Raw genomic sequence first — 25,089 nt, 5'->3', positions numbered from 1 at the left:
TAGAACTGTCAAGAAGAAAAGATATGAACAGCTGAATTATTCAGCAAAACAATGCAGTACTAGATGAGCAAAATAATGTAAATAGAACAAACATAGAAATGCTTTCTATTATATGATTTCTAGCCTTTTATGCCTCTGAATAATTTGAAATGCAAGCAAACAGGCAACTGAGGCAGGTTTTTTTTTTATTTTTATCTTATTGTTCCCTTCGTTTTGTGTAACTTACCCCATTTTATGAATGTATCATGTGAAAGGCAGAACAATGATTACAAAATATATAATATTAATGCAATTATTGATATAATATTAAAGAAATAAACTTATTTAGCTCTTGGTCATGGAAAATAATTTTTTTTTTTTGAAAGAGTTGTGCACCGGTGCTATCTGAACTCTTTTTATGACCCCAGTACTGAAAAGTGCATTCACTGTTGCCCATTTCTGCAAGGCATTTTTATCTGTTCTTAAAATTCATGTCCATGCTGTCACTGAATTAATGCATTTTTGTGAATAAACTGGTCTGGAGATGTAGTTGACTACACTGAAAAGAATCTCATTTTATAGATGTAAGCTGAAACACATCATAATACTTTTTGGCAACTTGCTTGGTGAACAGAAAAAATGGGTCACTAGCAAGGAATATTCCTACAGACATCCTTCAAACAGGGATGCCACCCACTAGATCAGGTTGCCCAGGGCCCCGTGCAACCTGACCTTGAACAATTCCAGGGATGGGGCATCCACAACTTCTCTGGGCAGGGCCTCACTACCCTTTGAATAAAGAACTTCTTCCTAACATCTAATCTAAATATAAGTTTAAAACCCTTCCCTTTTGTCCCATCACTATATGCCCATGTAAAAAGTTGCTCTCCCTCTTTTTTATAAGTCCCCTTTAAGTACTGGAAGGCTGCAATGGAGTTTTTTCTCCAGACTGAACAATCCTAGCTCTCTAATTCTGTCTCTGCAGGAGATGTGCTCCAGCCTACATATCATCTTTGTGGCCCTCCTCTGGAACTGCTCTAATAGGTCCACATTTTTATTGTGCTTAGGACTCCACACCTGCAAACAGTGTGGTGTCCAGGTGTGGTCTCACAAAGGCAGAATAGAGGGGGAGAATCACTTTCCTCAACCTGCTGGCCTCCCCTCTTTTGATGCAGCCCAGGATCCACTTGGCCTTCTGAGCTACGAGAGCACACTGTTGGCTCATGTCCAGCTTTTCATCCATGAGAACACCCAAGTCCTTCCCCACAGGATTGCTCTCAATGTACTCATGTCTGGGATCGCCCTGACACAGGTGCAGCACCCTGCACTTGGACTTGTTGAACTTCCTGAAGTTCTCATGGGCCCACTTGTTGAGCTTGTCCAGGTCCCCCTGGATGGCATCCTGTGCTTCTGTTGTGCCAACTGCACCACTCAGCTTGGTGTCATCTGCAAACTTGACGAAGGTGTGCTCAATCTCCCTATGTCATTGATAGAGATACTAAAGGACATAGATCCCAAGACAAAGTCCTGAGAGACACCACTCATCACTGACCTCCACCTGGCCATAGAACCATTGACCACAACACTGGTTGTATGCATCTAACCAACTCCTTATCCACTGAGAAGTCCACCCTTCAAATCCGTGTTTCTCTGATTTAAAGATAAGGTTGTCATGAGGGACCGTGTCAAAGGCCTTACAGAAATCTAGGTAGATGATATCATTTGGACTTCCCTTGCCAACAACTTCATCCCAGAAGTAATTCCCCAGATCTTCCTTTCTCCCCTTTTTAAAAATGGGAGTGATGTTTCTCTTTTTCCATTCACTGTGGACTTCTCATGGCCATGACTTTTCAGATAGAATGACTTCTCAACATTAGCCAGTTCCTGCAGGACCCTGGAATGCATGTCATCAGGCCCCATAGACTTGTGGATATTCAATTTCATCAAGTGGTCTCAAGCTTGCTCTTTGCTTATGATGGGAGGGACTCTGCTCCCCCAACCTCCACCTGGAAGTTCAAGGACTTGACATACGTGGAAAGTTTGACTGCTGGTGAAGACCGAGGTGAAGAACTCATTGAGCACCTCAGCCTTCTCTGTATCTGTTGTCACAAGTTATCCCTTCTTATTGATTAAAGAGTGTACACTCTCCTTGGCCTTTCTTTTTTGACCTATGTACTCATAGAATCCTGTCTTGCTATTTTTCACATCCCTTGCCAAGTCCCGTTCCATCTGTGCCTTAGTTTTCAGTATCCCTGTATCCCTTCTAGGTCTCCTGTCCCTGCTACCACTGGCTGTGCATTTCCTTTTGTGCAGGTTTTGGCTGGAGTTAATTTTATTCCTAGTGGCTGGTATGGGGCTATGTTTTACCTTTGTGTCGATCATGGTAATGATCAAGAATAGAGATTTTTTTTTTTAATTGCTGAGCAGTGCTTACACAGAGTCAAAGCCTTTTCTGCTCCTCCTACTGCCATGATGGCAAGGAAGTTGGGTGTGCATGGAAAGTTGGGAGGAGACACAGCATGAGAGGGACCCAAAGAGATCAAGGGGATATTCCGTACCATATGACATCATGCTCAGTATATAAAGCTGGAAGGAAGAAGGAAGAAGTGGGGAATGTTTGGAGTGATGGCATTTTTCTTCCTAAATAACTGTTAAGCCTCATGGGGCCCTGGTCTCCTGGAGATGGCTGAATACCTGCCTGCCCATGGGAAGCAGAGAATTCATTTCTTGTTTTTCTTTGCTTTTGTGCATAGTTTTGGCTTTAGCTATCAAACTGTTTCTATCTCAACCCACAAGTTTTTTGCCTTTTACCCTTCCAATTCTCTCCCTGATCCTGCTGGTGAGGGAGTGAGTGAGCAGCTGTGTGGGGCTTGGTTGCTGTCTGCTTAGGGAGTTTTCAAGTTAGAATGGAAAGTAGTATCAAGAGAGCTGAGATGTTCACATTTCTGAATATTCAAGACATATATGGAGGGTGAAGGGTCTCAAACCAGAGTGCTCTCTGTCTTCAGACCAAACTTCATTCAACCTTTCTTACTGACCACTCCCTTCCATCTCTCTTCCTGCTCCAGCAGGTAGTGGGAGTTGAATGAAGAGGAGATTCTGTCAGCAAGTCACTTCTGAAGTTAAGGTAAAGTCTTTCAATATTTATGAAATATTTTCCTAATAATTATAGATCCTTGCCATTGATTTAATGATTGTAAAAAAAAGCCTTGAGTTTGAAACTGAATTGAGCTTTAGAACTGGGGCATAAAGAGAATGAAAATCATATTGTAAATGAGCAACTATCTGAAGTGAAAAAAGTAGAAGAAAATCCAGTGTTCTTGATGCAGTCTTTATGTTATGGAGCTAAGAAAGCAATTGAATCTGTGGGCTGGTCACAGAAGTGAACATCTGCAAGGGTAAATTATAAATTCTCAAAACCTTTGTTAATGAGGAAAACTACAGCATGTACATGTTAATGTACATAACCTTAAAAACCTTATGAAACTGTAGGTCAGAATGCTATTAGTATAATTTAGGAGAATCAACACAATTATTTTGGATTAGATAATGGAAATTGGCATGATAAAAAAGGTCTTGGGAATATGAAACTATTATTAAATTAAAACTTCAGCTAAAATGATAAGGTCTGATGATTACATTTTCATTAGTTGTACATTCTGCAGTGTCACATAATAGCTTTGTTGATTGTGCATAATTTACAAGGCTTTAAAATGCAACACAATAATATTGTTGTGCTGGAAAAAAATGGATGGAGCTAAACATAAAGGACACATGCAACTACGAGCATGAGTCTCTTATTTTGTTTAATCTGGAGCATTTACTGGAATACAGTTCTACTTTTTTATAAGACATCGAGTTTTGCAATGAAATGGTATTTTACTTGATCGCAAATTAAAAAAAAAATAGATCTCAGGTGAACTAAACCAGAGAGATGCTATAGAAAGTTGGTTAGGTTTATTGTTTGTTTGTTTTTTAATTAAAATGTTGTCAGTTTTGTTTTGGTTTGGGGTTTTTTTTTGAAGATAAATGAAAAAAGCAATGTAGAATAACCAGCAAAGGTTTGTGTCACACATGAAACACTTCCATTAGTTTTGTTTTTTTAAAATGATTACTGCACAGACTTTATTGTTAAATATTGGTTTATTATTACGTGTATATTGTAAACTATACCATATAAGTGGTGAATTACTATGACCAAAGTGCTGACTTTGTTAAAAATTTTTACTATTTATTGAATTTTATTTATAAATTCCCATTTAAATATTAATTTTAACTTAAATATTGATAAATAATTTCTCTTTCTAAGGACCTGATTCATCCCAGAGTACATTATTCTGTCACTATAGTCAACCTGAAGCCGTATGCCTGTTCTAATTTTTATTTTTCTTTGAATCTTTTGCTTTACCTACTTCTGGTTTTGTGATCACCTATACTTACTGAAGAAAATAGGAAAAAATTACATCAGGAATAGCAGCTGTGGTTTAGGCACTGTTATTATGTCTTTATTTGTTATTTGGTCCAGCTCAGTGACAGGCTGTGACTGTGTCCTCCAGAGTTGGTGGTTGCTTTCAAATCATAAAAAACTTGACCAGATTACAAAGGAAGACAATGCCTGGGCAGAATGTGGGGCTGTGGCTTCATGTGACCACGCTGCTGGAAACCATAGGGTCTTGCATTGGGCCCATCAGGACAGAAGGGGCAGGCAGGGCCCATCCCACTGCCTCATCCAGAAGCAGGGCCACCAGGGGCACCAGGACACCCAACCCAGGCATTGGGCATCTCCTTGAGGATGGGCATGTGCTGAGGTCAGGAACAGGCCCAGTGAGGGGAGGCAGGGTCAAACAGTCCCAGGGTTGCTGGGCTGGGCCAAGGGGACAGCACCCAGTGAGTCCAGACACATGGATCAGATGAGAGCTGCAGCGTGCTGTGATCAGTACATGACAAAGGAAGCAGGGAAAGAGCTTGGAGCCATGGGAATGGCATGGTTAAAGTTCTAGTGTATCCAAAGTGAAATCAAGCCTTAAGGGCAGCCCATCAGACTAAATACAAAGAGTAAAATATGTAATTTTTCTTTAATGATAATAAATACTAAGCTTTGTATCGATACAGAAAACCAGAGTGGTTGATCTTACATACCAGATTCTGAAGAAAAGTGCTTGAGCAGCTTGGTTGTGAGAGTTAGTTTTCTGCACATAATTTACAGGCAACCCACTAGATGTATTCTCCCCATGGTTAAATTTTGTAATCCTTATACAGTGGTTAATTGATTTTCCCATTGTAGTTTGGGATTTTTTGGTTTTTTTTCTTCACCTTGTTAATACATGCCTTCTGTGGATCATCTATCAAAGTACATTTTGTCATTTAACCTGAACCGCATGGTTTAAAATAGCATTAGGATGCACTGTCTTAAAACTGGAGGATGCGTTTCTGCTTATGGTTTAAAAGACTATTAACACATTTGTTGTCATGTATATTGTTACTTCTCAGAGCTCAGAGAAATCTGAGTCATAGTAATAGATCCATGTGTGAATGTGTGTACGTAAACTCAGTGATCGTATAGGTCTTTTCCAATCTAAATGATTCCATTACTTTTATGTATGTATGTACATAAAATACATACATACATGAATGTATTGTCCCTTTCGAATCACTTTTTACTATCTTGTCTTTTATTATGGAACACTTATTACTATGTCTTTTTAATTTGTTTCTTTTAAAGTTACAAGGACCATTCAGATGCAACTGCAGGATAAGAAAACAACTTGTGATGTCAGTGTTCAGACGAAAGCAATAAAACCTCAGCTTAATATTCAGGTTTCCTATACTGGTATTTACATCTATTAAAACATACATTTATTTGAATAAAAAGACCACTTATCATGGTTTTACTCACCAAAACCATCCAAATAAAAGTAATAGATAGAAAAAAATGTAGTTTAATAAGTTTACCCAAAATTCAGTAGTATGTAACAAATAAGGGAAAAAACCCAGATCTGATCTTCTGTTTTAAAGTTTAATTATGTGAATATATGTTCTCCATACTGCTGAACTTGCCACCTGTGCATGCTGGAGTCTCAAACACAATGAGGTCATCCTGACTATCCCATTTTCCCTTCATCCAGGAAGTGATACATTAACCCTGGAAGTTCTAGGAAATTTTAGAATTTGTATTCTTTAAATGTAGTATGATGGTAATCAGTCCATCTTAACACTTCATGATCCACCTATCATATTTTGATTTTGATGTCAATAACATATTTACTCATCTATAAACTAATGTTAACCCAAATAACTTGTGCTTTTAGTCTTGAAAAATAAAAAAAAATAAGGTCCAGTTTTTCTAAATACTACTGTTTGCATGTGATCATCTCAGAAGTTAATTGATGCTTGTATTTAAGCTGTTGAAGAAAGCCCAGGTGTCTGATTATTGAACATGTCTTAATGGGCCTGGTCAAAAGCTGTGCAAAGTTGAGCACCGAAACAGAAGACTTCATAAACACAAATCACTTTGTAAAACCTTGGCTGAAAACAACTTTAATGAAGTGCTTAAGCTGGTGGAGTTTTCTAAAAACTCACAGTATCTAAATATCTCTGAACTGTGGAACCCTAAAACATGTATTATGAAGTTTAAATCCACCAAAAAAACCTCCAAACCAAAACAAAAAAAACAAACCAAACCAAAAAAAACCCATAGCAAACCAAAAACAAACAAACAAACCCCTCATTTTCATAATTGGAAAAGAGATCCAAATTATTTGACACAAAAATAAATAAATTTTAACTAACACAAATATGTTAGTTCTGTCATTCACTAATACAAAGGAATACAATGTATTTTCCCACTGTTTTCTGTTTTGTCCAGGTTAATCTTCCTTCAGTGTTATGTTATACTCTGTTTTTACAGAAAAACTTGCTTTTTTATGTTTTTAATAGATTAGAAAGCTCCCTGTGACAGATATTATGCATGTTATGGTTTTAAAAATACACAATTTAATGTTGCTTATTAAATTAACTAGGACTCTAAGTAAATTTGATAAAGAACTATCATTTCTAAGAAAAAAATATTTAAAAAAAATATCTTGACACAGTTGCCAAGCATGAAAACTCCTAGACTCCTTAAACTGGATATAACCTAGGACTACTGATAAACCCTGTGTCCAAATGCTTCCTCTGAGCAGGTCTATTGAGAACCCATCAACAGCAGGCCCAGTGCAGTTACACTTGTTTTATTATCATTAAATAGCATATTATCATAGTGCAAGGAACTCAACTCTGTCCTGATGGTAAGGGTGATATGTGCTAGCCTCCACATCGGGTTTGCTGTCTTTCCTGAGTTTGCCAGTAGTTTCACTTCAAACCAGAATTATTACATCAACTTGAAAAAGTTCTGGGATCTATCCCTGATTCACAGATGGCAACAGATGCTGATGACATTTGGACTGGAGTCAATGTATGGTTTCCAGAAGGGCTGTACCAGAACCCAAAAGGCCATTCTCATTCATCTTCTAAGATTTGTTTTGTTTATTTTTTCTCCTCTGCAAGTATACATATGTAAGAAGAAAAGTATACAACATTTTATTAGACCTTGCTAAAAAAGTTGAAGAGTTTCTCAAAACTTTCAATTTCTTTTCTTTTTCCTTTCTTCATTAATTTGAAATACTTTTAATGGTTTGAATATTCAACATTCTGAACATACAGATTTTCAAGCATTTTGATACAATCTAAATAGATAGTGAAACATGTACCTCCATACCTGCATTTCAGATTTTCTTCAGTAAACACTTATTCCCAGGAGCTTAACATGGGAATATTGAAACAATGATTTTCCTCAACCCCTGTGTACCTCCATGATGATTCAATACTTTTAGTTAGTGCTCATAATAGAAAAATTCTACCAGAATACTGCATTTACATAAGCAAAAGAAATGACTGTAGTGGAGTAACTTATCATGAAGGCTCAACCTTTTTTTACATCTACGGCACCCTATGGATGTTGAATAATCTTCCAGTAATTTCCATCTTAAAACAATGTTTCTCAGTTTTAAAGAGAAGAGAGTTAAAAGCATGTTATCGCACTCCAAAATGAAAGCAGGAATATTCTCCTATGACATGGTAAATCTTTCTGATTTCTGAGAATAAAATCAGAAGCTGAGGACAATCACGTCTCATAAGAATCAGAGGAAATATAGGTGAAACTTTCAGTTTAGCTGTTGAAGGAATAAACTAAAATCACTAAACAGAACTACCCATTTCCTTCATACCTTCATAAATTCAGTGTTTGTGATCTACATCTATAGGAAAAGAGTTAACAACTTCCTCTACTCCTTCTGCATCCAGCTTTCGTCATTTGGGGAGGAACACAGAGTGCATACCAGTGCTAGAAATTGTTCAGAGAGGGAGTATTATATTGTTGGTTTGGCTGCAGTTCTCCTGTTTTTCCATTATCTTATCTAAAAGCAAAGTTTAGGTAAACAGAACTATTTTCATGTTTGGTTTATCTTACTGCTGAATTTTGAGGCTTTGTTAAGCATACTGAAATTCTCATTAACAGATGGGAATGGATTTATTTCATTGCCACCGCTCACATTAAGCCAAGGAAGACAGAGCCAGTTCTGTTAATCATATGACTTGCTTCATTAACGTTCTTTTTATTTATATTAAATCTGGAATGTTTTTGCAATACGGTTTTCAAAAAGGGAATTATCATAAAATAAGAACAGTTAAAGTTTACTATATCTAATTTGTTATTCTTGTATTCTGAAGGGCTGAGATTTTAGTCTACATTTAAAAAAAAATACTGTGCAAAGAAAAAGAAGTATGTACATTCCCAGTGTGTCAATCTTTCCCCTTCTGCAAAACATTAAAAGACATTTGTTACCCATTTGTTTTAATAGGTTTAAAACATGATTATGCAATGGACCTAAAGGTTTAAACAAATCAGGGGATTGAAAGCAATTTTATCTGCTGCATCTATTCTTGCCAGAGAGACTCCTGAGCCATTCCCATAACAACAGCAAGTGCCAAAAGCACTTAAAGGAAGACATCAGCTTTGTGAGCTCCTATTAGATTTTCTAAATTTAAGGTAGCAGGCACCCCTTTTTTTCTAGCTTCTTGCAATAAAATGAAGCTTTTTGGAGTGACCTAAATGAATGTATTTAGAACCAATGAACACATATGGTATTAGCCTAAATTAAATTTACAGTGTGGTTGAAGGAATTGCATTGCCCCATGACGCACAAAACACTAAAGTATAAAAATAGTCTCTTTTGCCATAAAAGTCTGAAACTATTGGGGTTTCAAGCTCAAATTTGATATGAAAGCTCAATCTTTAACTTTTTTTTGCTTTGATATCAGTAGGAATTGAAATATTTACATGCAAAAAAGTCTGCCTGCCAGCTTAACTGAGGTTACAAAAATATTTTTTAAGTTTTACAGTTGTTTTGTTTTGTTTCCAAACGTGCTGTAAGGGACAGGGAATACCAAAATTTCCTTTTGATCAAATATACTTTGCTGAAATGAAAAGTTCTTATACTGCTCTTTGTCAGACTCATCTTGAAAATCCCCTCTCTTTGCAGCACTGTATGATATTACATACTGAGGAGAACTCAGTAATAATTGCACAAAAAATAGACAATATGACAGTCAGGACTGAGAATATGTTGGTGCAACACAGAGTGGATAGAAGTGTGAGCAGACAGACAGACTGAAGGAGGAAGACTCCAGGTTATTACTTACTTGTGTAACATTCTAGTTATAGTAGCCAGTACTTTTTTTTTATTTTATCACCTAATTGCATTAGGAGAAGAGGTATTTTCCAAATTTTCATACAATCTGGAAACAGAATTGTTAAAACAAATTTTCTAATACATTTTCTGTCTCCTTGAAATGTTCATAGGGTATAAAGCTCCAGTTCCAACTAGCATGTTTGCCCACAGCCATTCATTAATCTTCCTATGTTGAAACTTTGTCCTCTGCTGTCCTGATTTGTTGATGATGTTGCCCCAAAGGGAAAGTTAAGACAGCGTTTTGACAGAAAAGAAAAATCCCTTTCTAAAAGTATGTCTAAATTTCCAAATTTCAGAACAACCTTGGAGGTTTTGCAATTTGTAATTTCTTTGAATTTATTCTTTGTAATTTCTTTGAATTTATTTCCCCATTTCGAAGTTTTTCTGCCAACTAAATTTGACATCTAATTGTTTTCTGAATTCTTACTAATTAAACCTCTCTCCAGAATTTTTTTTATTTAGAAAAAGATAAGACACACTAATCATAGTGAATGCAATTTAATTGAATATTTAAGAACAAACCCATAATTTATAATAATTGAAAACCATTTAATTGAAGATCTACTGTGCTAATTATGGAACATATTATTATCTTCAAAGATAACTAAATGAACTGTTTATGAACTGCTTGTAAAATATTTGCTGTACAAGAAATGGGAAAAGTGAATACTGCTCACTTAATTTGATTTGTTAAAAGAGCCCTATTACAAATACAAAGAAATGCAAAATATATAAAAACAAATTAGTAAGCGAAGTTATGTAATTTAAACATGTAATTTAAACTAAAGCATGGTATTACAGATATTTATACACAAAGTCTTTTAAACAATAAATGCAATGCAGATGAATAAAAGAAAAGCAAAAACTAGTACAGGGAGTTTGACATGCAGTAGATTCTTTGAAGAGTCTGATCTCCATAAATAGAGAATAAAATAAAACCAAATATCTAATAAATTGCATTACAGTACTCTGTAGTACTGCAAATTGCTGCTATGGTCTGAAGCAGGAAATGTGAAATGTATTGGGTTTTGTTTGGGTTTTCTTAAATCAAATTATTGCAAAGTAATCTGTTTTTGTTTGATAGTTTTCGTGATTAGTTGGAAGACAACAACAATGGCTTAGAAGATATCTTAGCTGCAAGTTAGTAGTTAGTTGTAGTTTTGTAATCTCTTACCAAAAGTTAACATTTATATAAATTATGTTTGTACTGAACTGATTTTTTTAACTCTTGTTAATTTTGAACTTTACTGGACAACTGCTGTTACACCTTTAGTCAAGATAATGATCTCTCAATTGCTATCTAAAATCTGGACATCTTACAGATTATTTTTTTTAATAAAAAAATGTAAAGTTTTCTGTGTTTGTGAGTTTATTTCTATATTGGTTACTTATTTTTTACTTAGTCAGTTTCATTTGAGTTTGTAATATTTAGACTTAGAATGTTTCATTTAAGAGGGATTACAGCCTTTCTCTCTGGCTTGTTTTCTCCTCATGATAACACTCATAAAGTTGTATTTTAAAAAGGAAGAAAAAAAAAATAAAAGAAAGAACTTGCAAACTCTCAACAGAACTTGTGGGAGAAATCAGGCCTCATTCCATGATAAGACATAGCAGAGTTTCACTGATTTCTGTAGGTCTAGGATTTACCCCCCCACACCCAACCTGAAACTTGACGATGTCAGTTTTCAACATAGAGCAACAACATATTTATAACTTCGGCCTTACAGGTACCATGGGCTAATTGCAAAATAGAAATAGCAGTAGCAAACTTACTTTCAATATTTTGTGAAGAGCAAGTAGAATGTATACTTTCAGTTAATATTGACAAATTTCATAAGATCATAGGGATCTTATCAAAGAAGTAAATAGCAGTTTGTGGGTTTTGTTCACAGCTGTGTGTTGAAGGCACAGAAAGCAGCTCTGTCCCTATGAAGCTTAGATCCAAACCTACAAATTTTACAGAACAAGTTAAAGCTCATGAATAAGTTTAAAGTGATTAACTCACGTGTTCTGATGATTTGAAGTGTTAAAAATATTTTAATTGAAATTATTTTTTCTCAAGAGATATACTCCTACTGTTTACTTTTTTTTTTTAAACTTAGGTTTTTCAATGCTTTTGTTTTAAAGCATACTGCTTAAAAGAATCATGCATTTGGCCCCTATACAAGAACTGATGTTATCATAGGTTCCTGTTTGCTAGGAGTAGCAATGTTCTCAGTAATTTCATTGGCCGTTGGTTCATGAAATAAAGGTCAACTAGTCTTCCAGATATACTGCAGCTGGTGGAGAATCACCCTGCCTCATGCTTTTGTAGTTTGGGTTTTGGTACACCCCACTCTTTTTAAAGATACACCGGAGAACAATTTTGCTATTTCAATACCAGCACATCTTTGCAAGAGTAGATAAATATCAGATGCTATTATATTGCTGACATCACATTTTTTCTAATATTGCTTCCCGTCTTCATTTCCTTCAGTAATTTTACTAAGCAGTTTATTAAAATGCACTCCAAGCAAACAAGTTATGCTTAGCTTGCTAAAAGAATGAAAATATAATTAACATACTCCTGCTATGTTGAAAAGGTATGGCTTCATCGCTATTTTTTTGCAAAGGGAGGAAATGAAAGAAGGAAATTATTTATTTTTTGCCCCAATGTATCAAAATTATGTGTATTTTTAAGTACTACTTTGTCCTATAAATCCGTGCTTATGGGAAATACTCAGAAAGGACCTCCTGAAGGATACTAGATTCCTATAAATTCTGAGGAAGTTGCTAAATTCTGAGAAAATGCATAGACAATGCAAGACAAAAAAAAATCTAGTGAAGGTAGGATTGTTGAAGTAAAAATTCAAGATTTAAAAAAAAAAGACAAGTGAAAATGCATAGAATTCTAATGAAGGAGGGAATTATTTCAGAGCAGCATCATCAGAGATTATCTCCATTTCAACATTTCAAGAAGATACTGTATTTCTACTACCTGAGCAATGACTGCCAAACTGGCAAAGATTCATTGGATTAATTATTGGGATTGGGGAATATACTAATGCTTAGCATAGACTATCGTTGTTCTCAGTTATCCCTATGTGTATAAGCCCATAAGAAATTCCTTTGTACTTTGGGCAACTTCTACCATCCACAAAGACATTCTGCAGGCAGGATAAACACAACTTCAAACACTGCACACAGAAGGAGGGTTGTACTGGGAAAAGTGGAGAAGGCTGATGTAGCATCAAGAAAGAAATAGGGAAAATGGTTTCTGGATAGAGGCTTGCAGAGTTCATTGCCTCTGGTAAGAAGATTGAGGTGGAAGCACTTATTTTTATATTACTTCTGTGTTCCCAGCAGGACTCTCTATTTCAATACACTGAAACTCCGCTTTCAGCAGTGGCAATCAGAACAAGTTCTATGACTGAATCCCTAGAAAAAGGGGTGGCAGTAAGTGTTTAATTGAATTCAATAAACTTTTTTCATACAAAACTAAGTATTTTTGCCTATAATTAGTGCTATCTAAACATAGAGATACATTTATAGCATCTTAGGGTAAGTGTGTGCAGGATCATAATCTCCTCATCATGGCTAAGCTTCGCAAATGAAGGGCTCTACCCACATTTGTTACAAGCGTACTCGTGGCTAAAAGGGCCAATACAAGATAGATAAGTCTGGTTGCAAAAGGCACAGCAGAAGGACTCCTTAGATGGTATCTGCAAGACACGATTCTTTCTGTGTTGTCTTTTCTCCTGGAGAGTGATTCTGCGTGCGTTCTCAAAAGCATCAGCAGCGTTATAGATGGTGTGTCTCCAGGCCTCCCGATTGGAGGCCAGAGTAGACCAGTGATGTTGATCAATACGGCCAAGGCTGAGATGTTGTTTCAGGGAGTCCTTGGATCTTTTCTTCGGGGCTCCTCTCATATGGCAGCCGGTGGCGAGTTCACCATAGGGAGGCGGTGGTCCCTCATCCTTGAGACGTGTCCTGCCCAACTCAGCTGTGTTCTGAGCAACATGGCCTCAATACTCGAAACTGCTCCCTATTCTAGAACAGATGTATTAGGCACATAATCTGACCAGTGGGTGTTTAGGATTGAACGGAGACAGCGTTGATGGAAGCGTTCTAGGAGACGCAGGTGGTGGCAGTAGATGACCCATGATTCAGATCCATATAAGAGAGTAGACAGCACTATGGCTCTGTAAACACTGATTTTTGTACTTTTCTTCAGGTGTTTATTTCGCCAAACTCTTTTATGGAGTTTTCCAAAAGCACTATATGCCTTTGCTAACGTGTTGTCTATCTCTCCATCAATCTTACCATCCGAGGAGATGAGGCTACCTAGGTAATTAAACTGCTGGACTGATTTGAGCTCTGAATGGCCAATGGTGATACGGGGATGATGGAAGACTTTCTGAGGTGCAGGTTGATAGAGGACTTCTGTCTTCTTTAAGCTGACTTCCAGCCCAAAAAGCTCAGTAGCCTCTGCAAAGCAGGATGTTAAACGCTGCAGAGCTACTGCTGTGTGGGTGACAATAAAGTAGCTCCTGGACATGATGATTTAAGATCTTAGTATGGGCCTTCAGTCGCCTTAGGTTGAATAGGCTTCCAAGGATCACAATCTATGCTAGGAACAAATAATCAAATTTTGTGAAAATTTTATTTATTACTGCTTTTATAAGGATTAAAATTTTTTGTTGTTGTTGCTGTTGTAAGAAATTGATATGTATTCCACACTAAGGATTCACCATTAGCTTAATGAAGGAGTTTCATTTCTAGATCCAGAATGAAATGTGGAAAGATGAAGCAATGCCTTTTAACATTGCCTAGGGTTTATCTCTCTCAAGTTGAGCAAGGAAAAGATTACTATCTGAAAAGAGAACAGTCCATGTAAAAGAATAGCTATAAGACAAAGTGTCAGGGAAATAGAAAAGGAATACCTCTTTGAGGAATCTGTACACTATCTGGTTTACGGAAAACAAAAACAACCAACAACCAACAGAAAGTGGAAATTGAAGTAACATTTTTTTCTCTTTTTTCATTAGCATAATGGAACCTTGCTTCTATTTGAGAGCACAATAAATTTTTTCATGTTTCCATTAAAAGTCCGGAGCTTAAAGCTGCCAACAGTCTTAAAAAGTGTTTATTGTGTATCACATGATATAAGAAGGCTCATGTTATCTTTGAAAATACATATTTTCTATATTAATGATTCTAATTATTATTTTCTATATTAATGGTTCTAATTATTATTTTCCTTCAAGTTTTTGTGACATGCATACTAACAGAGATGTTTCCCTCGATGAAGTTGCATGAAGTATAGTCAACTTTCATTCAATTAGGTTTTTGCCTCACATATTATTTCCATAATATCAGTACTTTAGTATGATGATATGATTGTTGTTGATTTGGATTTGTATTCTAATTTCCAGTGGAGAGAAAGACAAAAAATAAAACCCTTATGTTACTATGAATGACACCCCAAACCAAATAGAGTGGGAAGAATAAAAACCATTTTACTTAATTCACTAATGGTCACACTAAGAGTCTAAAATTTGGTGGAATTAAGGCTCTTTTTTAAAAAAGAGAAAAAAATAAATCTATCTTTTATAATACAAAGTAGACAAAGGAAAGAATCTGACTGAGCTGAAGGACTTCCTCTCCTCTCACCCCCCCGAGCTGGACCACACAACAGAAACAGATACTCTGAGAACTGTTCTGGTGTTACTCAATCCTCTATTCTGAAAGATTCAGAAAAACAAAAAACCTCTTTTTCCCTGAACCAATCATTAGCACACAAAGATAATACTTCATCTTCTTTTGAAGTTTCCATCTTAGAGTAGAAAAGGTTGATTAGTAAATAAATTGCATAGTAAGGTGGTTTGTTTTTTTTTTTTTTAAATATCAAGATATCTATATGCTCAGGTATCATGTATAGATATGAGCTTATAACTGAAGAAAAAAGCTGAAGATACTTAGAACAACTTATCTTGATTTTGTATATTTTAATTGAATTTCCACTGTGGAAAGTGCTTTAGAATTTCATGTCAAAAATGTCAGTAAATTTTGTTGTCTGGACATTAGTAAGTCTGAAAAGTCCTTTAAATATTATCATGGTGAGAAGGAAATCATAGAGACAATTAAAATTACAGTAGTGTAACAGTTCTTTCACCTACTTATGCTGGACGATTTGAAGCTCTTATTTCATGGGATATATCATTCTGATTAACATTTAAGCAATATACAATACATATAGAAATAAGGTTAGAGTGTATTCTGTAAACAAACTGAAGAAGTATCAAAGCTACCTTCATGGAAAATCTGTGACAAAACTTCAGTAACCAGTAATATCACTATATATCCATCCAGTACCTATGTGGTAACAGATACCCCACTCACTCATTCAAGTGTATGTAATTCTTTCCCTGACAGGTCATATTCTCGATTTCATAAATCTAGACTCTTGCATTTTAATTTTCTAATGGATGCACTTTTTTATGTTACAAACCATAAACCTTAACTTCTTTACAAAGGACATTCACAGATCATTAACCATTATTTGTCTGCAAGGTTCTCAGATTGTTTTATTTTAATATTTATATATAATTCTTAAAGAATCATGTTGAAATTCATTTCAAGCACTGCAATAGAAAAATACCCCAAACATTATTCTTGTGCATTATACTGAACTGCCACTCAATATTCTAAAGAAGACCTGAAGTATATTCAATAAGAATATGGCTCCTTCAAAATAAAATTAGTAGAACTAACAAAAATTTTAAAAAACATAATTGATTGGGTGATTAGCTCAACATCTAAAGTTTTATCCACTAATTGTCAGTTCTCTTACTATTACGGACTCCATCACAGGTCTGAACATTTATCTTCTGCTGGCAGAAATCATTACTGTATAAAAAATTGTGACTAGGAGGGAGGGTCTCTTTCTTGCAACCACAAAGTTCCACTAAGCAATTTTCCACAACCAATCTGCGAAAGTTTTCAGCATGGCAAAAGTGGAATTTTCTTGGAGATAATGTACAGATTAGGTGGATTTAGAATTGCTCTCTGAAACCTACTGATTTCTTGATATTAAATTTAGGAAGAGTCGATGTAACATATAACTTCCACCAAATCTTCCCACAGAGTTTCAGTTTTCCTTCATCATTCATATAATTCTCAATGGAAATTATGGAGAAATATTTAATCTTGATTTGAATACATTCTTCAGTATATTTTTGGTAAGGTGTTCAACTGGATAATTCTTGTTGGCGAAATACTGCACATTTCAATAGGCCAGGTGTGGTGAACTGAAATTTGTGTGCAAACTGGTTTATAAGGCAAACAGGAGGAAGTCTTAGGCTAAGTTCCTAATTTACGTGCCTAGTGTATTTTATAGTTGAGCCTAATGAAGGTATCTTAGTCTTAAATCACAGATATAGTCTTATTCAGATATGTTAATGCTAGGAAATTTCAGACTAAAAATTTAAGCATGACTTACAGGGTATGTTAACACTCTTGTAGGATCTCTGCAGTAGCAAAAATTAAATCTACAATTAATAAGGTAAGAAACTTTGTACAGGAGAAAATCTCCACATTTAATGAACCAGGAATACTTCTGCCCTTTATTTATAGTAGTTATTTATATTTTTTTACATAAAACTTTATTTTATAGATTGATGTTTTTTCTTGTTAACAATTTTTTTGCAATTTAAATTAATTTAAATGAAGGAATTACTTTTCCTCGTAAATAATACATTTTTTATTGTTACTGGGTTTTTTTTCTTTCCTGTGTGATAACATTTGTGCAGCAGTTATGTTATGTGGAGAAAAAAATAACTTTATATTCCATTTTTTTACCGATTTTTAATAGTAGACTTGGCCTTATATGCTTAATTAGGTATCATTGATCCATTACTTTGATTCTTTATATTTACAGTGGTAATAGTCTGAGGAGGCTCTAAAGTTCAACATTTTTTTTCCTAAACATTTACTTGAAAAACAGCTTGCAAGGTGACCTCTATGACTTTTACCAATAATTCTGTCCTGTCTTAAACATCAAACTATTAAAGTTTGTATAATATGAATACACTTTAGCATATCTTTCAGAGTTATTTCAAGGCACCCTGAAAGGTAGTTCAGTGTCTGTTCACAGCTAGCCATTAGCATAACACCCAGTAATGTTTATGAAAAGCACACACCTCTTGGCAGCAAGTCAAAGGTGGCCACTGTTGCTGAAGTGGTAAGGCATGGAACCAATTTGATTGTTAGGCATAGGCAGTTCCTGGAAACTCCAAACCATTTTGCAAAAGCAGTTTGAAAATGGTATTTCAGGAGACAACAGTAAATACTGTTATATTTAGATGCAAGATATTAAAATGTTGCTAAAGAAGGTCCTGGTATATCAGCATCAAAGGCTCAAAGAGGCTCTGGAGATTCTAACATTTAAAGCTTATTTTAACTGGTAATTTTTGTGGGTTTGGATTAAAAACTTAGGACAAAATTCATCTGACCTAATGTTAACTACCTAACATTTGATCTAAACTAATCATTTGAGATCTCCCAAGTGTAAAGGGACAATTATTTCCAGAGAGGATTCACCATATTTCCCTTCAGCATATTTTGCAATTCAGAATCAAACATATCCTAGAAATGCCTGTGGTATTTCACTGGCTATTAAGAAAGCCTACATAATAAGTTTGTATTACATACCCAACTTTGAGATGCTTAATTCCATGCATAGCAGCTGACTCCACTTTCCATTATGTAAAATAGATGCTAAATTTGGTTAAAAACAGTTTTTATTTGCTTTTGCTTCTGAAATATGTTTTGTTTGCTTTTTCTTTTTAATTTAGATAAGTACAAATGGGCATCTTAAGTCCATTATTACCCCTCAGGTGGGTAAGTAACTCTTGTAAAATTTTAAAGGGATTTGCTATATAAAAATATTCATTAAAAAAAAAAAAGAAGAAGAAAAAGAAAAGCATTAAAATCATTAACCTCTATTCTTCTTGGACTTGTAAGCTGCCTGTTAATTAATGAATTTGGTAAAGAGTCCCTTTTTATAGTTGTGGGTGCTATTGCAATACAGAAAAATTAAAAGAGCTAGGCTGAATCCTCTGTCTTTGACTCAAAGGAGATTTACACAAGAGTAACATAACACTTGAGGCAGTTTCCACTCAGGCCATGAGTTCAAAAGGCTTATGCATGCTTGAAAGGTTTGGACTATCTGCTAGAGCCACCTGCACATAGCTGTCTTATTTTTGAGAGGAATCCTTTTCATGCTGTCACCACAACCAACCTCAGTTCAGGAGGATTTTCAAAACATAATCGCAACTTGAGCAGTGGCTGACCTCAGCAGTGGTCAGTGTCTTTTAGCAGTGAATGTACTTATAAAAGTAGACAACTGGTAGAATTACTACCGTCTTTCCAATTCTACCTCCTGCACGCCTAAAGAGAGAGAATATGAAAGACTCATTTTTAGTAGCACTTAATACAAGCATAGTTAAATTTGGATGTATTTTCTGAAGGTTTTGATGATTGTGGAAGTCCTCTCTGAAAACCTTCTTACTACAAAAGTTGCTTAAGAATGCCTCAATGTTTTTTTTAGAGTTCTCAGCTATTTTTTCTCCTTGCACAATGCTGTTAATACACATAGACATTACAAGTAACTTCAAAACTTTTAAAAAACAAATGTCACAGCCTTGTAACTGCACAATAAACAACTCATCTATGATTTTGCCTGAAAAGAAACAAAGATCACATGCTGTTGCTTATAGCCTGCAGCCAGTAGTCAGAATATAATATAGCTCTTGAAAAGTACTATAACTGTATAAATATATGTAGGATTAAAGGAAAGTGCTAATATATTTTTAGTAAAGAGTCTAACAACTTAGAATCAATAGAATGATGACAGCTCTTTTAAGACCTTTTTTTCTGAGAGTGCCAGAGCTCTAGACCCTCATAAGAAATCAGGCAAGGGAAACCAGAGAAGAGCATGACTGTGTGTGCCGTGTTTGGGATTTGCACTGAAAACAGGGTTGATAATACAGGGATCTTGCTGAGCAGCGCTTACACAGAGTGAAGGCCATTTCTATCCTTCACCTCACCCCAGGAGCGAGTAGGCTGAGGGTGTACAAGAATTTGAGAAGGGATCCAGCCAGGACAGATGACCCAATTGACTGAAGAGATATTCTATACCATATTGCATCATGCTCAGCATATAAAGCTGGGGGAAACAAAAAATGGCAAAATTCAGAGTGATGCTCTTTGTCTACCCAAGTAACTGGTAACCGTGGCAGAGCCCTGCTTTCCTGGAGGTAGCTGAACACCTGCCTGCCAATGGGAAGCTGTGAATGAATTAATTGTTTTGATTTGTTTGTCTCTGCTGTTTTTGCTTTACCTATTAAACTGCCTTTATCTCAGCCCATGATTTTTTTCACTTTTACTCTTCCAACTTTTTCTCCCATTCCACCTGAGGAGAGAGAGTGAGTGGCTGTGTGGTGCTTGGTTGCCAGGTGAAGTTAACTCAAAGGTCTGACAGGATATCCTTATCTCAACACAGGCTAACTCTACCTAATGAAGCTTATATTTTGAGCAAAAGCAAGGAACATGTGTTTTCAGTTAGGGTTACACTGGGTTTAAAATTTTTGTAGGCAGAGTCTACCCTTTGTTTTAGATATGGTGAAACTGACACCCCTTCATAAAATAAACAGATTACCCAACCTCCTGGTCAAAATAAAGTGTAGGAAGGAAGTGCACAGGCAATGGAATCAGGACATATTGCACAGGCAATATATCCTGAGAAGAATATAGAAATGCTATGTAGGCATAGAGTGAGGAAAGTTGAGGCACAACTGGAGATGAATTTGGCAAGGGGTGTGAATAATATTAAGAAGGGCTTCTACAGACACATTGGTCAGAAAAGGAAGGTAAAAAAATATTTATCCCCTCGATAAATAAGACAGGAGAACTAGTGACCACCAACATGGAGAAAGCAGTGGTCCACAACAATTACTTTACATGAATTTTCAGAGGTAATCTCTCTTACCACATCTTTCAAGGCCCTGAAATTCAAGGCAGGGACTGGGGCAAGACCTTAAGACCACATGAGGAACCTCAACATAACACAGTGAGATGCATTTCTGGGTCCTGAAGGAATTGGCTGTGACATTATATCTCTCACCATTGTATCTGAAAAGTTGTAGCAGTCAGTGGAATTCCCTAGCGACTGGAAAAAGGAAATATTGTACACAATTTTTAAAATGGTAATAGGGACCACCCTGGGAAATAATGACGATTCAGTCTCACCTCTGTACCTGATAAGATCAAAGAACACATCCTTTGGAAGAGCAAACCATCACCAGTCAGTCGAGGGAGGTGATTGTCCCTCTCTGCTCTGCACTGGTGCAGCCTCACCTTGAATATTGTATGCAGTTTTGGGCACTTCAATATAAGAAAGAGATTAAGCTGTAAGAGAGTGTCCAAAGGAGGGTGATGAAGATGGTGAAGGGCCTTGAGGGGAAGCCGTGTGAGTTGCTGTTGAGGTCACTCGGTCTGTTCAGCCTGGAGGAGACTGAGGAGAGACCTCATTGTAGTCTACAACTTCCTCATGAGGGGAAGAGGAGAGGCAGACGCTGATCTCCTCTCTGTGGTGACCAGTGACAGAGTAACCCCAGGCGGCAACTAAGCACCACACAGCTGCTCACTTGCTGTCCCCAGGTGGGATGCAGGAGAGAACTGGAAGAGTTAAACTGAGAAAACTCATGGATTGAGATAAAGACAATTCAAGAGGAAAAGCAAAGCAGTAGAGACAAGTAAAACAAGGAATTCATTCATTACTTCCCATTGGCAGGCAGATGTTCAGACATCTCCAGGGAAGCAGAGTTCCATCATAGGTCATAGTGACCTGGAAAGATATATGACATCTCTCTGAATATCCTACTTAGCGTTATGTGCTAAGCATGATGCCAGATTGTATGGAATATCCTCTTGGCTAACTGAAGTCAGCTGTCCTGACTGTGTCATCGCCCAGGTATATATGCACCACCAGCCTCCTTGCTGAGAGGTTACAGTGAGAAACAGAAAAGTCTTTGATTCTGTGTAAGCACTGCTCAGCAAAAACTACAACATAGGTGTGTTATTTTCACTGTTTTCATCACAATCCAAAACATTTCACCATACAATCTACTATGAAGAAAATTAATTCTATCCAGTCCAAATCCAGTACAACAGGGTATGGGATTGGAAACCAGGTTGTAATTTCTTCGCCAGTGACCATCAAAAAATATAGTTGTAATGGAATTCAACATCAAACTTTGAAACGGAATCTAGCTAAATTTTAATATACTTGCATTTAGATGACAATATTGGTGATTAGATGTCCAAGTTCTTGTTACAGTCAGTGGAAATCTGGGATCAGTTATAATAAAAGACTATTATACGTTGCTTTCTTTCTTAAGTCCTTGAGTTGCTGTAGTGGGTTGATCCTGGTTGGACTCCAGGTACCCACTAAAGCCGTTCTCTCCCTCTCCTCCGCAACTGGATAGAGCAGAGAAAAAAAAACCACCGAAGGATTCATGAGTTAAGAGCTGGGAGAAGTCACTTACTGATCACCATCACAGGCAAAACAGACTCACACTGGGGATATTAATTAAATTTATTACTAAGAGGATCAGAGTAAAAGAGTGAGAAGAAAATAATGTTAAAAACACCTTCCCCCCTGCAGGGAGGCAGAGAAAAGGGGTTATGGTCAGTTTTTGTTTCTGCTGCTGCTCAGAGAGAAGTCTTTACCCTGCTCCTGTGGGATCCCTCCCATGGGAGACAGTCCTCCACGGACCTCTTTGGCATAAGTCCATCCCACAGGCAACAGTTCTCCTCAAAACTGCTGTCCCGTGGGTCACTTCTCCACATGGTTCAGTGCTTCACAAATGAGCAGTACCAGCATGGGTCCCCCACAGGGGCCACAAGTCCTACCAAGGAAAACCTGCTCCAGTGTGGGCTCCTGTCTCCGTGGGCTGCAGGTCCCTGGCAGGACCCTACTCCAGCATGGGCCTCCCACAGAATCACAGTCTCCTCTGAGTATCCACCCACTCTATCGTGGGCTCCACCACAGGATACAGGTGGGTCTCTGTGCCCCTATCATCCTCCATGGGCTGCAGGGGCAAAGCTGCTCCACCATGGTCTTCACCACTGACTGCAGGGGCCTCAGCTCTGGCATCCGGAACACCTCCTGCCCCTTCTTCTGCACTGACCTTGGTGTCTGCATTGTTGTTCACATGTTCTCACTTCGCTCTTCCCTGGCTGGAAATTTCATCTGTGCAATAACTTTCCATTCTTAAATATGTTTCCACAGGTGTGTTACTATCATTCCTAATTGGCTCGGCCTTGGCCAACGGCAGGAAGCAAGTCCTGGAGCCAGCTGGCACTGGCTCCACCAGATAGGGGAAGCTTCTAGCAGCTTTTAACAGAAGCCACCCCTACAGCCAAAAGTAAGCCACAGAAATTCACTACAGTTGCTAACAATCCCAGTTCATTTATTTAGACTATGAATAATGTACAACTTATTATAGAATTCAAAATTTTTTCATATGATATCAAGGAAATAACTTTGTAAGCAAAGCTGACCTACAGTTTATGAACCTAGTAACCCTATCTCTACAATTAATTCCTTAATTCATGTCATTTTTACTAGATATATAGGATTTTTTTATCTCCACATACACTATTAAAAATCCATCATGCTTTTTAGGTAATATGAAAAATGATCATGTTATTTATACCAAAATTATATCACACCTTAATATAAACAGCAAAACCTTGAATTAATATAATCATTACGTTAAAAAAAAAGAAAGAAAAGAAAAAAAGCAGACACCACCACCACTCCCCCACCTCCAGACCCCAGGATTTAATCCATAATGCATTATCACTGACCCATTTAGCGTAGGGAGGACACAATAAATCAATGTTTGTTAACATATGCTTAAGTAGAAAAGCAATTTCATGGGTCAGGCAACACTTTCATGAAGTGTTCGTGAAGCAGCGGTGCATTGACTATTGAGAAGGACACAACCAAAATGACAAAAATTCTTTGACTTTTGTGTGCATTCTAATTTCCTTTTTGTTATTACTTTGGTCAAATACTCATTTCTGTATCAATTGCAGTTGTTATCGATATATCCATAAAAACTTAGATCAGTGTTTCAAACATTTCCTTGGATGGTAAGATCGACAGAGAGATAGACAACAGGTTAGCAAAGGCATATAGTTCCTTCGGAAAGCTTCATAAAAGAGTTTGGCAAAATAAACACCTGAAGAAAAGTACAAAGATCAGTGTTTACAGAGCCATTGTGCTGTCTACTCTCTTATATGGATCTGAATCATGTGTTATCTACCGCTACCACCTGCATCTCATCTCCTAGAACGCTTCCATCAACGCTGCCTCCACACAATCCTAAACATCCACTGGTCAGATTATGTGACCAATACATCTGTTCTAGAACAAGCAGCAGTCACAAGTACTGAGGCCATGTTAATGAGAACACAGCTGCGATGGGCAGGGCACGTCTCAAGGATGAAGGACCACCACCTCCCTAAGATCTTGCTCTATGGTGAACTTGCCACTGGCTGCCGCAAGAGAGGAGCCCCAAAGAAAAGATACAAGGACTCCCTGAAACAACATCTCAACCTTGGCCATATTGATCACCATAACTTGTCTACTCTGGCCTCCAATCGGGAGCCCTGGAGACACACCATCTATAATGCTGCTGATGCTTTTGAGAAAGCATGCGGGATCACTCTTGAGAAGAAAAGACAATGCAGAAAGAATCGTGTCTCGCAGAATATACCACCTAAGGAGTCTTTCTGCTGTGCCTTTTGCAATTGGACATGTCTATCTCGTATAGGCCTTATTAGCCACCAGTATGCTTGTAACAAATGTGGATAGAGCCTTTCCCAAATCTTCGTTCGCAAAGCCTAGCCATGATGATGATGCTAATGATTGGGGTAGTGAAGAAAGAGAAAAAATCAGTAGCATAAAATACAATGCAGTGCACAAAACTTTCTTATAAAAAGCTAAATTCCAGTCCTGGATTTGAACCTTCACTAATCCTAAGGGTTAGTTTATTTTCAAAGTCAGGGGAGATGAGGATAGAATTACACAAGAAATATATCTGTGTCTTTAAAATAATCTCTTCCCTACTATCTTAACTTTATGCAAGTCCAAAGCCTCTTTGAAATTTTTCAAGCACTGTTCCTAATAAGGCTCTGCTGACTACTTAATGCATAATAGAACTTTCTTCAGCTAAAAGTATTAAATGTTTTATCCACCCACCTTGACCTC

General features: G+C 36.9%; 1 long non-coding RNA gene across 1 annotated transcript in view; it reads left to right on the top strand.

Annotated features, from left to right (window-relative positions):
- LOC135406968 (uncharacterized) overlaps positions 1-25,089 on the top strand; it is a 110,641-nt gene that overhangs the window by 55,519 nt on the left and 30,033 nt on the right. Inside the window, exon 3 of the long non-coding RNA XR_010426609.1 lies at positions 3,055-3,106. This is a non-coding gene — a long non-coding RNA (uncharacterized LOC135406968). The remainder of the gene's footprint in view (positions 1-3,054; positions 3,107-25,089) is intronic.

Source organism: Pseudopipra pipra, chromosome 2 (assembly GCF_036250125.1).
Source record: "Pseudopipra pipra isolate bDixPip1 chromosome 2, bDixPip1.hap1, whole genome shotgun sequence".
Lineage (NCBI taxonomy): Eukaryota > Metazoa > Chordata > Aves > Passeriformes > Pipridae > Pseudopipra > Pseudopipra pipra.
This window is presented reverse-complemented; position numbering and strand designations above follow the sequence as displayed.